Source organism: Coenobita brevimanus, chromosome 24 (assembly GCF_032717465.1).
Source record: "Coenobita brevimanus isolate Jiangsu-jjx chromosome 24, ASM3271746v2, whole genome shotgun sequence".
NCBI classification, from domain to species: Eukaryota; Metazoa; Arthropoda; class Malacostraca; order Decapoda; family Coenobitidae; genus Coenobita; species Coenobita brevimanus.
In genome coordinates this window covers 54,673,096-54,688,473 of record NC_136977.1, presented here as the reverse complement: position 1 = coordinate 54,688,473, position 15,378 = coordinate 54,673,096, and positions in this window count along the sequence as shown.

The window sequence follows — 15,378 nt, the reverse complement described above, 5'->3', positions numbered from 1 at the left end:
TGCAGGATAGATATTGGGAACGGTGACGGAGCCGTTCCCGTAACACACGAGAAATTGACCAGCGGAGTGGAAGAGGAGTGTTTTGTATGGATCACCCCTGTATTAATGCTGCCCCAAAGCAATTAAATTCAGCGTAGAGGAAACCTTATCCTGGTGAAGCGGCCAGGAACATTCTCCCTTTAGGTCGATCAGATCTTTTTTTTTTTCGTCTTGTTGTGGCCAAACGATCTTACTTAGCGTACAGGAGACATTTAGTAGTGAAAAAGCTAAGAAGACGGCAAGTTCGTTGAGGGAAAGAATTAAACACACACACACACACACACACACACACACACACACACACACACACACACACGTTGCTTTGTAAGACATTACGTTTTGAAGAAGAATTGATTTAAGAAAAAAAATATTCGTATAGACGTGAAAAAGATAAAGTTTGAGGGAAAAAAAAAAAAAAAGACTACTTACAGACTTTTGAAAAAGTTTACATTTATGGAAGAGATTACGTTTGTTAAAAAGATTGTGAAGAGGTTACATGCACGAAAAGGAGTATGGTACGTGAAGAGGTTACATGCACGAAAAGGAGTATGGTACGTGAAGAGGTTACATGCACGAAAAGGAGTATGGTACGTTAGTGAGGCAGCCAGTAGGTATGAGAGCGGCTTGACCAGACACTATGGTTGGTTTTCCGTGGACGTGGGAAGTTTTTTGCAGGACATTAAGCTATTTATTTTGCATATTATGGTTCGTTATTATCTTCTGTGTTATTTATAGTTTCCTGATACCGGCACACGTTGCATGAATAGCATTAAGGAGGGAATGAACTCGCCATAGTCAGAAATAAATTGATAATGGAGAGGTGCTGGAAGAACTAGGTCGACGGAAATTAAGGCCCATATGAGAAAAGTAAGGCAGGGTGTGTGTGTGTGTGTGTGTGTGTGTGTGTGTGTGTGTGTGTGTGTGTGTGTGTGTGTGTGTGTGTGTGTGGGTTCCTGTGCCACTCATGGTAGTCCTGGTATCATTAACCCCCCCACCTTGTCCTAAGTCCTGGGATGTATTTTCTATTTTGTATTTATTCTCGATTTTTTTTTTTTTTTATTGCCATCAGACAGTCAACTATTTTTATTTCTTTTTTTTTTATTTTACTGGCAAGAGACGAGTTTTGCTCCACTTAGTATAGCTCTCTAGTACTGAAGGGCTTAATTAAGGTTCTATCTAACCTCTTACGTTTGAAAAGTATGTTCAGAGTAGAGTATAATTGAAGATAGCAAGATTAAAGTGAAATACGTTATCGGGCTGAAGGGGTTACATTTGTGGACCTGCCCAGTATTAAACTTAAAAATATAGTAAAAAAAAAATTCAGAAAAAAACACTTATACCATCACATCAGTCCTAAATGAGTCAGCCTTTGCACGTGTTCACTGTGGTTGGTGGGTATCAGCGCTGTAGTGGTCGTCCATTTTCTGAGGCCCAGCGGTTCCTACGTGTCACCCATCTTTGCATACCACCACTTCATTGATTGCTTGTGCCGAGTCAATCAATGAAGTGATGGAATGTGAAGATGAGCGACACGTAGGAGGATTGGTGAGCCTGGGAAATAGGATTGCCAAATCTGTGCTCGAAGTCAGAGGGAAAAAATATGATTGTCGGTTGGCGAATGGGTCTTTCAGTCTGTTTTGTTGTTGTTATTGTTGTTGTTGTGATCCCAGGCTCATTTGGACGTGAAGCTGACTGAAGTTACCATTCTGCAGCTCGCCATCCTCCTTTCAGTGAACAGGAAGAAACTTGAACATCGCTGCTAGATTGTATGGGTGCCGCCACAATAAGACGTGCAGGTGGAGGTATTAGTTGACCACGAGTACTGAGAGGCTTTGCATTGATACATAAGTACAATGATAACGTCGCATTTTGTTCAGAATGAGTAAATTCTTTTAGGAAATATTTTACTTAGTAGAATTTACAAGAGATTTGGCAGTTCATACTTACAAAACATGGTTGACATGACTATACCAGGGAGTCCACAAAATCTTTCCCCTACCAGGACAAACATATTATGGTTATTTTAGTGACTTGACAGTTTGGGATAACAAAGGAGAACGTGCATGTTACAAGGGAATAACTATACCCCTGTGATTCAGCTCTCCGGTTCCCATTCATTGCAGTCGAGAATTGTTATGTCTGGATATATATTGACTTCAGTGATTTATTTTAGTGCAGTGAATATTCTGTGCCTGTGACCCCGCCCGCTTCATTCGAAATAATTTGTGTGGTTCGTATTTTACCTCAACTCCATTTTTTTTACAGCCTTTACTATTTTAATTTACTTCAGTCCCATTTATTTGTACACCTGAATTATTTTTATATTCAAGGTAACACAGACTGATTTGAAAGCCACAATAAAGCCTAAGGAACAGCAATTACTTTCACATATTACAGTGTGTGTGTGTGTGTGTGTGTGTGTGTGAAAATTATGAGTCTTTTTGAAGCACCCATGAAATTATTTGACTAGTATGCATACACAATTTTCTAATTATGGAAGTAATATGGAATTGGTAAGGCAGGGTATTCCGGGAGAGCTGGTATGATTCCCGTGGATCTGCCCTCGTCACACCAGAGGGTTTATTGGCGCATAAATAATTTCAGCTGGACGTGGCATCAGGAATGTAATTGTGCGTGTGACGGTGATAGCTGTGTGTGCTAAAATAATACCACAAAAGCATTATTTTTTTTGACGTAACTTCTTTGATACAACCCTGTGTGTGTGTGTGTGTGTGTGTGTGTGTGTGTGTGTGTGTGTGTGTGTGTGTGTGTGTGTGTACTGGTCCACATAGAAAATTGGTATCTCCCGTAATAAAAAAGAATAACCCAACCTGCAAGCTGAACGCACACACACACACACAAAAAAAAAAAAAAAGGGAGAGAGAGAGTTTTTAAGAAAAATTAACTCATGCCTGAAAATATCCTGGAAGTTTTATCTGTATTTATTTATTTATTTATATTTAATTATAGCTAATCCATAAAGTATTAGGGTTTCTGTTGTAGGTGTATCAAGTTTTATTATGTATTTATTTATTTCGAAGGGAGGGTGCATTTGGTACGAGGGAAGGCTGTCAGTGGTTCAGCTTGTTTTGTTCAACGGGAAATATTGCTCAGTTGTTCTCACTCTCCAGTTTTAATATCATTAGCATCGTCTGTATTCTTTCCTTTTTGTGATTCACCATCGCTTTCATCAACTGTTTCATTTTCACAGATTGCAGGTTTCTGTTTTCCTCATGTACGAATATGATGATGATGATAATAATAATAATAATATAATAATAATAATAATAATGTCCTTTTCTGTTTTCAGGTGATTTAGGTCTCTCGTGATGAAGCTGATAAAAGGTAAGTACCGAATTACATTTTTTTTTCCTGTTTACGTCTCCATCCTCCAAAGTATTTATTCTTATTCTATGTACATATTTTTCTCTACATATTCGAGTATTAATTTACATACGTGGAAGGGTTGTCGTGGATGCTAACGGTTCCCAGGTATTGAAGATGTTATAGAACTGATTACGGTATGTTAAGTAGCAGGTTTGTGGCAGTGTATGGTGTAACTGCAAGGCATCAGTGTATAGTGGGACAGTGTAAGGTGTGACTGCAATGTAATTTGGATCAGTGTGAAATGTGAGTGAGCTGTGGTAGTGTGAAATGTGTATGAGATGTAGCAGTGTGAAGTGACAGGCGTGGTAAAATGTGCGGTAAACTGAGGTAACAGTATGAAGTGTGGCAGTTGTAGGTGTGTGTGTGTGTGTGTGTGTGTGTGTGTGTGTGTGTGTGTGAGAGAGAGAGAGAGAGAGAGAGTGTTCTCTATTGCACATTGACTTCTGATATCCTGCTTATAACTAATCTTTCTACCTGTAATGTACGCCACGACCCTCAGTATTTACCTCTGAACCTCCCATCACTGTCACAGTCATCACTCATCACTACCCTGTCCATGCACCACGCCAGCCTCGCCACTATCTCTCCACTGCCTACTTTGCCTACACTACCATCTTCACCACCATCCACACCACCACACTTCCACATCACCACCCACACCACCCCACTCCCAGACAACCACCCACACAACCCCAACACCACCACACTACCACACTCCCACACACCACCCGCACCACCTCACACTCTCACCACCACCCACACCACCACACCATCCCTTTCACCACCACTCACACCACCAAACCATCACTCTCACCACCACCCACACCACATGTCCCTGACGTGTAATGACACTACCACCCTCACCATGCACGTCATTAGTCTCATAGTTTACACCACACTACACCATCACCTACACCATCACCGCACTATAACCCATGCTAACACCCCGTCACCCTTACTTATACAGTATAGTCAACACCACTACACCACACCACACCACACCACACCACACCACCAGTCCGAATTTGCGAGTGCCGGGTCAGAGGGAACTATTGATTTTCCTGAGGGAGGTAAGGACGGGGAGGGGGGAGGCGAGGGGTGGAAAAGAGAGAGAGTAGGAGAGAGAAGAGAGGACTGGGAGAGAGAGAGGGGGGGAGAGAGAAGAGAAAGGGGGATTCAAGAGAGAGAGAGTGTGGGGAAGAGGGTCAGGCAGAGTAATTAGTGAAGATAAGAGGGAATTTCATTGAGATAAGGGGATCGGGAATAACGTGAAGGCTCTTTGCGAGTAATCAAAAAAGGATCACGGTTATTGCACAGAGCTTTCGCAGGGCTAAAGCCTTTAATGGACCCTGAACTACGATTGTGTGGTTTTTATTTCATTTATACTTCAGACGATATTATATGGATTTAGATGAACTTTTTTGAATTTGTAGGATTAGGTGTAACAGCCAATAATCCCTTTCTGTTTAATAGGGCTTTACACAACTAAAATACCAGCACAGTAAAATCATTTAAGGGTAGCGAGAATTAAATGTAAACATACCTCATTCTGTCCTGTACTTTCTCCGCTTTAGCTGGGCGTAAAATTAACATCTCCATCTTGAATGCTGACTTATAACGAGAGATTTATACTAGAATGATGTTAGTCACGAAGAAGTTTTATGAAGAGAATATAGTACCGTGGTATTGCTTTATTCTGTTACTGGACGAAAACCACAGCAAAGTTAAGGTGAATGAGCTGTTGGGAAGGAGTTAACCCCTTCACTACGATCACGTGATTGTGTTCATACTTGCTTTCATCATATTTTTTTTTTTCTTTCATATTTGGGGAGACCTTTTGAAGTGAAGGGGTACCGGAGGCTCTGTTCAACCTCTACAGTTCGAAAGTCTCCCAGGCCAAGTAAAATTGTCTGGTGGTTATAAAAATCTAGCACTGAAAGGGTTATTACAGGCACAGATGAGCTTTAGGTGCAGGAGAGACGCCTTCATGTGGTGGCACTGATATCACCAAGCCACTCAGCTGCCTGGTAATACAAACGCCCTTCATCTGCATCGCTATCCCGGAAAGGAGGATAGTGGCGTGCAAGAGTAGAGGAACTTAAGCTTGCAGTCCACAGGGTTCACTTTGGAGATGAACCTGGAGCAACAACAGCACAACAATAACAACAACAGTGACAAAGTTCCCATCCACATCAAGTTTGAAGTACAGTCAAGGAAGAACGTTTGCCTAATGTTTCATCTCTCTCTCTCTCTCTCTCTCTCTCTCTCTCTTTACTGCTTTCAGGTGGCTAACATTCATAAGCTAAGAGATAAAATTTCCTCCGCCCATAAATGATTCTCTTTGATTTGCTGCTTCAGGGAGGGAACCGGCAGACCTACCCTAAGCGCCAGGTAGACTCAGTGGAATACCAAGCCAACCTTTGCCCCGGACTCAGCCAATAAGATAATGAATCAGGTCGCCTCTCCTTGATACTTTTTTCTTAACGTATAATCACGGCCTTTTAACCCGCAGCCCGAGGAAATCATTAGATGGGTTGTATGGTGGATTCGCTTTGTCTGTCTGTCCTTCTGGTCGTTTGTCTGTTTGTTAGAAAGGTTATGCAGAAACTATTGAATGGCATTGCACCAAATTTGGAATAATGATTGAAGAGCACCAGCGTAACAGGTGATTAAAATCTGACGGAACAAGTTAAGAGGAAAGTCATCTCAGTTTTGTTTCGATTCAGACCAAACATTCTGGTAGTGTTGAGGGTCAGGAAAGGGTAAGGAGAGTGACTGTTGAACATAATGACCCAAAGACGAAGTTGATAGGGCATGATCCAACGTTCGACCCGTTAAATCAGTTTTGTTGCGATTTGGACCAAACATGGTGGAAGGATTTAAGGTCAGCAAGGGTTGAAGTGTTCCTATTTTGAAAACAATAAGTCACATGTCAAAGCCACAAGATAAAATTAACATAATCATTTTTCATCTGATTTGGAGCAGACTTCGTGAAAATGCTGAGGAACATGCAGGGATGAATTGTTTCAACTGTTATAACAATCGATGGAAGGTCAAAGTTACAGGGCATGATCAAAGGTTCGGCTGACTTGTGACAATTTATACAGCTTAGAAGAGACTTTTCTGGCTGGAAAGGTTAGGTGCACTGTCTGTTAGCTTCATTACTGGCGGTCCTTTCAGAGCTAAATAAAATCGTTTGGAGGTGGCAGGAAGGAACCAGAAATGATGTCATTGTAGTGAAGATAAAATCAGCAGAATTAAACTTATCACTCCCAACGCAGGACATCCTGTCACCACCGAGCTTGTGACTTCAGCATCGGAACTCTTTTTAACTCAGGAACGTCATTTTCTTTTTCCTTTTTTTTTTTTTTTTTTTTTTTTTTTTTCGTCCAAGGATTTTATATAGAGAGTCTTTCAAATTGGAGGAGGTATATAAAGCCTTCATAAATCCACTCATTAGTAGGAGAGTGGATTTCATTGGCCTTGGGGTGGAGTGAGTGGGCTGTCTGCTTTGAAGTAAAAAGGATGGACTTTTGCCTATCGACTGCACGAGGGGTCATTGCCTATTCAGTCGAGTTATTTTTATTTAATTCGCCTCCGAACTATGTCTCTTAGCTCTGGGGAAATGTCTCTTAGTGAAGGAACTGTTGAAGGCTGTAGTAAACCCCTCCAGTTCGAAAAGTCTCTCAGGATGAAAGTAAAAATTTCTGTTGGCTGTGGACATCATCTCATTGCTGGGGTTAAGACAGTAAGTTTTTGCCTAGTCCCGATCTTTGGCCAGAGTACGACTTGTAGCAATCAACCTTCCATCCAGGTTCCCAGTTGCTCTGCAGGGAAAACAGGAACAGGGATAAACAAACTTTGACCATCAGTTTGAGCGACTCTAGAATTGAGGCCGAGTTCGGGTAGCTCCGAGTTGGTATTATCTGGCTTCCCCCGCCTTCAGATAGTTAAGACTTTAGTTGTAACCGTTGTTGTTGTTGTTGTTGTTGTTGTTGGTGGTGGTGGTGGTGTTGTAGTTGTTGCCCGAAGCTCATCTGAAACGTGAACCAAGTGGACTGCAGGCTTAAGTTGCCTCTCTCTTGCAATGCTTCCTCCCTATCTCGGGGGTGATACTGAAGCAGGTGAGAGACTTTTGTATAGACAGGTAGTGGAGCCGACTCTAGTGATATCGGTGCCACCACTTGAAGGCGTCTCTCTCCAGTACCAGCCTTTAAAGTAATCCCCTGGTAAATCCACCCTAATCCAGTGTGGCTCAACCCGTCTTAGTGGAGAATCCGGCTCGCTCTCCATCGCCAGTAGATTCCACTGATATATTCAGATTTGGTTTGTGTCACCCAAGGCTGGTATGTGGCAGATCTAACTTCCACTTACATCTGTAGCCTTTCAACTGGTGACCTGAAGTTTAACGGGATCATGTGTATATGTTGTGTGCAGTTGAAAGTAGTGATTGTGAGCATGAATATTTATGTGAACCAATAATCTAAATTTCCCAGATTTACACCACGTCTTTATAAGGAAGGTTAACTCCACAGCAAGCTTGGATATTGTATGACAAAAATAATAATAAATGTGAATAATAATAATAATAATAGTAATCATCATCATCCGCACCTCCTTTCCCACAACAACAACAACAATAATAATCATCATCCTCATCATCATTATCATCATCATCATCATCATAATAAATAGGATTAATCTTGTGCCTAGAGCTACCGGATCGAAAGTTCATGATGTAGTGGGTAATAACAGGGCCGGCCTCAGGAGCTGCGGAGCCCAGTTGGGAACATTTTTGGTGAGGCCCCCAGGTGCACCATAATAATGCATAATTCGCTGCTTGACATATTTATGGAGATTGAGCTTACGATATGCACTTAAATTATAACACAGGAGGAGGAAAAAAAAACGTAAAATCTGACCTACATCAAAAAGTGTGGCGTTTGTAGCTTGGAGGTTCCGTGTGGTTGAAGTGCGTCCACAGCAAAAATATTCTTTACCCCAGACAGTTCTGTGAATTACCCTAGATTACCCTAAATTATAACTTTATTTAGTAATTCACTGTATATATATATATATATATATATATATATATATATATATATATATATATATATATATATATATATATATATATATATATATATATATATATATATATATATATATAATGTGTGTGTGTGTGTGTATTTTATTTGTTATTGTTAATATCATTATTATTATTTTTTTTTTTTTGCTGACAAATAATGGAACTGCATAAGAACAGCATTATGTAAGTCAAAGTTACCTTCATGTTAACATTTAGGTATTTCTAGAAAAATAACAGAAAACAATACTGAACATATTTGTACGAAACAGATACTGCAACATTTTAGTAACAACAGAAGCTCCATATGAAAAATGAAATAACCTGTTACAGAATGAATGTGAAGCTTTATTTTTCTTGGTGACACCTCTGATGGAAGAGAGAAGGTGCTGTAAAGGGAATCGACGGAGATATGAAGAACTGGATAGAGAAGTGTAGAGGAAATGTCATGAGAGAAAGGAGGAATTGTGGAATCAACAGTGCCAAGAAATGGAACAACTTGACCGGATGCACCTGGCCACCTGCAACGTAGGACGTATGGAAAATTGAAAGAGATCACTGGTAAAAGGAACTCAGCAAGAAGCTGAACAATAAGAGAGAAACAAGGAAATGTCTTGATGGAAATATCAGAGGTTTGGAAAGATGGGAAGAATATGTAAAGGAATTGTATGACGATGGAAGAGGTGAGAGACCTGAGATCGTGGGAGAATTGGAAGGACCATCCATCTTACAAGAGGAAATAGAAGAAGCAATCAAAGGTATGAGACAAGGAAAATCTGTTGGAGAAGATCAAGTTTCAGTTGAAATGGTGGAGGCAGGTGTGGATTATATCAAGAAAAAGATAACCGATATGGCCAACCGCATCTATGATACGGGTTACATTCCAGAAATGATGAGGGAATCAGTGTTTATAGCTATACCTTAGAAAGAAGGAACAATAGAGTGTGAACAACATAGGACAATAAGTATAATGAGCCAGATAGGTAAGATCATTTTAAGAGTGATAAGAAATAGAATACGTAGAAAGGTTGACAGTTATGTGTCTGAAGAACAATATGGGTTTAGAAAAGGAAAAGGAACAGTAAATGCCATTTTCTCATTGAGAATTATATTAGAAAGAGCGATAGAAATGCAAAAGGATGTTTATATGTGTTTCATCGATTTTGAAAAAGCTTTTGATGTACTGCTGCATGAGGAAATGATAAATATGTTACAAGAAATTGGTGTGGATGGGAAAGACATCAGATTAATTACTAATCTCTATTGGGATCAAAAGGCAGCAATGAGAATAGAAGACCAGAAGACAGATTGGGTTGACATACGGAGAGTAGTGAGGCAGGGAGGTGTCCTGTCTCCAGATTTATTTTCCCTGTATGGACAAAAGTGCATGACAGATTTGGAAGAACTGGCTGGAATAAGTATTGGGGGACGGAATACGAATAATATTAGATATGCAGATGAAACAGTTCTGGTGGCTGAATCGGAAGAAAAGTTGCAGAGGTTGGTAGATGCATTGCATGAAGCATGTCTGAGAAGAGGCCTGAAGGTTAATCAGAAGAAGGCGGAGACAATGGGAGTAACCAAGAGAAGAGAGCGGTTGAGAGTGGACATAAATGTGTAGGGAAGACAAGTAAAGCAGACAGACACTTTTAAATATCTAGGAACTCAGATCTCAGATGATTCGAAATGCGAAAAAGAGATAAGAAGCAGAATAGCAAGTGCAAAAGCTGCCTTCAGGAAATTATACAGGCTTTTAACTAGCATGAGTATGAGTTTGGAGATAAGAATGAGGATGTTAAAATTTTTCGTGTGGCCAGCATTGCTTTATGGATGCGAAACAAGACGATAACCCAAAAGCTGAAAAGGAGTCTAGAAGCTGTGGAAATGTGGTTTATAAGAAGAATGTTAAGAATTCCTTGGACAGATCGGGTCACAAACGAGGATGTATTAAGAAGAGCGGGTACTGAGAGAAGTTTACTGTAGTGTATCAGAAGACAGGTGAAGTTCTTAGGCCATGTCATACGGGACAAAGGCTTTGAGAGTGACTGTCTGCTGGGAAGAGTGGAGGGTACGAGGGCAAGAGGCAGACAAAGACTTAAGTATATGGACAGTCTCCTGGGTGATATTGACGGAAGATGGAGTGTGGCAGATATCGTGAAAGTGGCCCATGGGAGGGAAGAAAGGCGCTCCGTGGTCGCCAACGTCACCTGACTGGCACTGCGGTAATTAAGGAAGGACACCTCTGTTATACAGTGATGCTAATAGAAACACAGTTTCTTTATAAGACTTAATGGCTGTACGACAGCAACAGAAACGAAACATTTTTCTTTGTGAAATATACTGTGGTCTTTCGTTTACAGCAGTAAAACCGAAAGACTTTTTACCCAATCAACCATGCAAGTACAGACAGAAGTTTTCATATCATGGTTACATGCATATTTCATAGAACCAAAAGAGTGCATTATACTACTATTAATTTAACAGTGATCCAGAAATTAAAGACAGAACTCCAGTTTCCAAATAGGTTAGGTGCAACGTGCTATTTTTTGAAGTACTGGAACTAGGTTCTCCCTTTAGAGCAGCAGATTCTTCGCAAGTAGCACTGCTTTTCACATTTCTAACAGCTTTACCAACGTGCCACATCCAACCACAATTTTAAAAGGCCAAGGAGTTACCGGACATAACATTATCATACCTGCCTGTCATAGATTCGGCATTTATTAATGTCAAACAATAAAATGTATTCTAATTTGATTTTGTTCTAAAGGAATATGAATGTGTCTGATTACCCTAGATTCTAAATTTGTTCCCCCAAATTTTGCCCATTTACCCTAAAAAAAAAAAGAAAGCATTACCCTAAACTCTACCCCAGCGTAGGCTTGATTACCCTAAAATAGGGTAATTACCCTAAAAGTGGGAAAAAAACAAACTCGCACGTTTACGCAAAACCTCGCGGTCCCAGGTCCGAAACGTTTCTCAGGAAATGCACTGTCCGAACCATTCCACTGCCCGAACCATCACCGCCGTCCCTTACCCTAGCTCAGCGCGGGGCCCAATTGGGAGCAAATTGTCCAGTTGGCGTAAGGTCGGCCCTGGTAATAAAATATGAATAACCCTGGCGAATAACAAGCCATATCATTACGAAGGAACGAACACTTTCAACCACTTATTCTGCATTTATTTTACGATAACAGGAGCCACATCTCAATATTTTCAGTAATAATTTGCTGGTGTACGGAAACATTATTATTAGGTCCGCATCCTCAAAGATTGTATGGTAAAGTGGGGTTTAGGTGTACCGTTGTTTAGTGGGTTGAGATTAAATAAAGGAAGTACAGTGAAAATAAAGGAAAATCAGTAAGGAACGCTCGAAAGGAAGGTTTGGCCCCTGACTCTGTGGGGACGTGAAAGTGGAAGGGTTTAGGTTTCCTTTTATTTCTTTAGCTTTCTTCAACTTTTCAGTTTTCGTTCTTCCTTTATTCCGTAACCCATATTTGCACCAGTCAGAGTCATGTGTTCATGGACTTTGTGTGTGTGTGTGTGTGTGTGTGTGTGTGTGTGTGTGTGTGTGTGTGTGTGTGTGTGTGTGTGTGTGTGTGTGTGTGTGTGTGTGCGTCCTTGTTCATTATGTCTCTGTTATAGTATATTCGAACTGACCTTACATTACCGTCCGTTCCTTAAGCTACGGTAGTCCTCCTACGTGTTCTACACCTTCATATGCCACAGCTTGGGCCAATACACACCATCCCTATTAAATATATACATTCTCGGGCTGCCTCAGTATATGACTTATGTTATTAGCAGTTGTTTTTTTTGGGGGGGTGGGGTGGGGTGGGGGAGGGGGGCGATGGACTGTGGAAAATCAGTAAAATCTGATTTAACTAAGGTGACCAGAGTCCCGCTTTTAGGCGGGACAGTCCTGCTTTTTGGACGTCCGTCCCGCTTTTTTTTATTGTGACGAGAATGTCCCTCTTTTTGAGCAAATTATCTTAATTGTCCCGCTTTTGGAAACTTAAACTATTGCATTAGATATAACATGACCTTCTTTTATGAAATTAGGATGAATTAGAAAAATTATGCATAATCCTAACCAAATGAAATACCGAATAATTAATATAAACACTGTAATGCTCACTAGCTGGTAACTTTGGCTGACCCATTCACTGTACCGTACGGTATGTTCAGAGTTCGTAGGAGACGTTAGTGTTTGATTAGCAGCCTCAGTTTGAGGTGTAGCTCAGCAGCGGTAGCTGTCACATTAGTCAATATCTATCTGTCTGTATATCAGTCTATCTATATACCTATCTATATCTATCTGTCTATCTATCTACAGTATCTATCTATCTGTATCTATATCTATCAATCAATCTATTTATCTATCTATACACACACACGCACGCGCTCGCGCGCGCGTCCCGCTTTTAGCTCCAATAAATCTGGTCACCTTAGATTTAATGGAATTCAGATCCACACCACCACTATCTCTATTTTTGTGGCTATCTATATCTGTCGTTGTGCTTGTCTGCGTGTCTGTCAGCCCTTCTGTGAACAATTTTCTGGCCTTTTCTCCCCTCTCATCGTCTCTCCTTCCCTCCCCTCCCCTCTTCCAGGAATTCATCACGCTGGTCCGCCCCTGGCTTCTCTCCCTTTCTCTCCAATTTGAACTATAATATTCAATTTCCTTTCAGGCTTTCTTTCCCGCCACTTCTCTTTTTTTCGTATTTATATATTCCTTTCGTTCACTAGGAGTGTTTTTCATCCGTTCAGTTTCTTCGTCGTTATCGCTTCATTTTCACGCATTTTCGTGGTTTTTCTCACATGTGTTCTGTTTTCCTTCTTTGTCCTCCTCCGTTGTAACAGATCATTGGTAGTAGTAGTATTAGTAGTAGTGGTGGTGGTGGTGATGGTATTATTATTATTATTATTATTATTGGTGTTGGTGGTGATGTGGGTGGCGTTGTTATTGTTGTCGTTTTTTGTTGTTACTTATCTGTCTATGTATGTCTGCCTGCCTGCTCGTCAGTCTACCCATGTCTGTCTGTCTGTCTGTCTGTCTGTCCGTCCATCCATCCATATAGTTATATTTTCCACTGTATCTTCTTACGTCTATATTTATCTACCTATCTGCTTATCTATCTATCTGTGTCCGTCTGTCTGCTTGTCTGTCTGTCCATATCTATGTCTATCTCTCAGTTTCTGTCTATCTATCTATTTATCTGTCTGTCTCTATCCCCTTCTCTTTTCCACCCTCACCGTCCACTGGTGCTAAATTTCACGCACCATTTCTTTCCCTAGTCCATGTTTTTAATATTTCTGGCTACAAATAACTGACTAAAAGCACGGTATGAAGGGGACAGGACTCAGGATCACTACAGAATATGCAGGCAGAGGGAGTGGAAGGTTAGCGTCCTTGTTTTTGCTTCAAATGGTGAGATAGAATGATGTGTGTTGATGTGTTTTGATATTGGCGCGTCGAAGGGGCGGGTAACGCGTTTAGTGGGGCTGTTTTAGTTTGTTTTTCGTTGCTTCTGTTTTTGAATTGTTAGGCATCATTATATTGATTTCTTACGAGAGAGAGAGTCCATGTGTGTTTGGGGGATGGGACTCTGCTGCCTGGTTTCCAAACCCCCGAAAGGTGGATAGTAGTCTGCAGGTGTATGTGTGTGTGTGTGTGTGTGTGTGCGTGTATATATATATATATATATATATATATATATATATATATATATATATATATATATATATATATATATATATATGAGCCTCTGTGGTACAGTGGTAGAGTGTGCGTTTAACGTACACGGGTGAACCAGGGTTCGCGCCCCGCCAGGGTAATAAACTTTGGGAGTGTTCACCCGGCCATGTACTGCATAGGCGGATATCAGGGGTGCTGTGGTTGAACCAGTGTCGCATACTATAAAGTATGCTTGCTTCGAGTCGGCTTGCTCGGGCCGATTACACTTGGTTCACAGACTACACACACATCCAAAGCCACTCCAACACTACAGTTACACTTACAAGCACTTCTCACCCTACATACAATCTCTACCAGACAGCCTAAGCCACTTGGTAGAGATACATTGGCTGTATCGTCCCGACTTCGGTCGGTATAGGCCGGTCCTGCAGTGGATACTCAAACGGCTGATGATATATATATATATATACAAAGTTCCATGAAAAGTTCCCTACAAAATCCATGACCACATATACCGCACCTGCCACTTTGCCTACAACACCGTCGCCTTTTCCCTCTCTACCAGGCATCTCAAACTTTGCCCACTGCAACTCCGATTTTCCCGTCCCATAGATTGCAGGGCTCGGGGAAACTGCCAGTTACATCATTTTTACCAAGCATCGAGTCCAGCAACTGTTAGAAGAGGAGGGGTTCTGAACTTATTTTTACCTCCTGAAGTAGGTTATGTTTTCACCCTTGTCCATTGGTTGGTTGGTTGGTTGGTTGGTTGGTTTGTGAGCAAGGTTACACAAAAACTGCTGGACGGATTTCCACGAAACCTAGTGGAAGAATGGGCCTTGGCCCAGGGTAGACTCCATTAAGTTTTGGTGCGGATCCGGATAAAGGTGCGGATCCAGGATTTTTTTTTTTTTTTCACTTTAACATTGCGAGATAGGCCGTTTTTCGACATTTTCGTAAATTTTTCAGTGAATATTGCATGGATGTTGATGGCGGAGGTATGCGTCCTACTGAGTGCCATTCTAGGTTTGTATGCATTCACAGCAATCATACACTCAAAGTGTATCGTAATAATGAAAATATATATAATCATACTTTTACACTTCAAAGCTTTACAGCCATAACCTCCAAAGCTTTAATAGTGTCAGAGTCACACGATAAGGAATTATAGAAA